This window comes from Coenobita brevimanus, unplaced genomic scaffold, assembly GCF_032717465.1.
Source record: "Coenobita brevimanus isolate Jiangsu-jjx unplaced genomic scaffold, ASM3271746v2 jjx.HiC_scaffold_2544, whole genome shotgun sequence".
NCBI lineage: Eukaryota > Metazoa > Arthropoda > Malacostraca > Decapoda > Coenobitidae > Coenobita > Coenobita brevimanus.
Genome location: NW_027643484.1, coordinates 701,855 through 704,053, shown reverse-complemented (window position 1 = coordinate 704,053; position 2,199 = coordinate 701,855).

The window sequence follows — 2,199 nt, the reverse complement described above, 5'->3', positions numbered from 1 at the left end:
ACACACACACACACACACACACATACACAAACACAAGTATTCTATGATGGGCCTTGCTGATAGAGGTGTGTGTGTGTGTGTGTGTGTGTGTGTGTGTGTGTGTTGTGAGGTGGGCAGGTTGCCATGGTAACACAGATGCCCTGCACCAGCCAAGCTAACACCATACGTATTACCCACTGAGTCTCACACTTTATATAAAACATCTCTGTACTCGTATCTGATCCCAATATTGCAGTTTTTTTTTTTTCATCACAATACGGTGAAACATACTCGAACTTGATTTTTGAAAATGATCCATGAATATTAAAGTTTTCTGTGGCAAGAAATGAAGAAGGTGTTTGGTGGTGGGGTGGCGTGGGTGTCTAGCGGTGCACTGTGGTGAGACACATACACCCACAGGCACATAATTACACAAACTTACACACACACACACACACACACACAAATTCACACACGTACAAATACACACACGTACACTGAGGAAGGGTGAGGCAGAGACTGGCAGGGAGAGGCAGAAACGGGTGAGAAAAAGCAGGGAGAGGGAGGCAGAGCCAGGGTGAGGCAGGGAAAAGCACTGTAGTGAATATAATGTGTCTGTGTTTTTGTCTTTAGCTGTAGGCAATGACGGAGAGAGAGAGAGAGAGAGAGAGAGAGAGAGAGGGGAGGGGATCACACAGACGTTTCGATCCAGAAAAGCTGGTCAAACCTTAGCAGAAAAAATTATATCTTGGCCATAAGAAGGGATTTTTTTCATGACAGTTTTTCTTTTTTAATACACACAAGATTGTGAACAGGCATAAGAGTAACTACGTATACACACACACACACACACACACACACACACACACACACACACACACACACACACACACTCTCTCTCTCTCTCTCTCTCTCTCTGCTGCTCCAAGGAAAGTCATCAAACGTCACTATAGCTGTGGTACCCTCCGTCTGAACCTACTTTCTACCCACTGACCTACTCTCCCCATTCCTCTCTCATTTTCCGCAGTCTCTTCCCACTCCCCTTCCACTGCCACTCTCCCCACTCCCCTCTCATTCTCCCCACTCTCCCCATTCCCCTCTCACACTCCTCACACCCTCTCTTATTTTCTGCAATCCTTTCCCACGCCCACTCTGCCTACTCCCCCCACTCCCCTCTCACTTTCCCCACTCCCTTTCCCGTCCGACTCTCCCCATTTCAATATAGTCTTGTGTGTGTGTGGGGGGGGGGATGAAAGGTGGCATACGGATGTGGGGGGGGTGTTGTAGAAATGCGTGTTCATGGGCGCCTACGTGTGTGTGTGTGTGTGTGTGTGTAGAGGGTGGGTGAAGGGTGGCATACGGATGTATGGGGGGGGGCGGTGTTATAGAAATGCGTGTGTTCATGGGCGCCAAGGGTGGCAGTACGGTAAGGTACGGAAAAAATATCATAATTCCGATAGTTTAAAAATACCGCACCGTAGTTTCGTTGCATACATAAAGAACCGTACCGTACTGGTGCGATAAAATGAAATTTCGTTCCGAACTTTCGTAGCTAATTTCGTAGTGTACGTCTGCCATTACGTTTCTGTGAAAATTAATCGATAATATAAATTATTTTTGCAAGCAATTCCTCGTCCAGTTTCAATACTCACTTATTATATTTGTGTTTTTTGCTGTTAGTGGAAATTATATATTAAGTGTGTGTGTGTGTGTGTGTGTGTGTGTGTGTGTGTGTGTGTGTGTGTGTGTGTGTGTGTGTGTGTGAGGTAATTGACCTAACATCTGATTTACAGTCATATGGCAATGGGATTTAAATAAAATTAAGGATTACTGACTTGGATTGTACTAGAATTTTCTTTGAAAAATTGTGTTTAAATCAGACTATGATAAAACTCAACCACTTAACGGGTCAAGTAGCAATGCTGCAGCCGGCCCTACAGTAAATACCTAATCCAAATCATTATTTATATACTATTGTATAATCAAATCTATAAATTAATCACTTAACTCTGTAGGCCTACAGTGGGCAAGGAATAGACGAGATACGTATAGCAAAACAAATGTCAAATAATAGAAATATCTATCTATCAATTGCCAGACGCCATAATCCCATAAGGGGTGGCCACTTGACTTTGGGTTACCTATTTTACAGGGAGGGGCACTAAGCCTCCACCAACCCACTTGTTGACATGTAGGGAGCACGTATGGGTTGATTATATG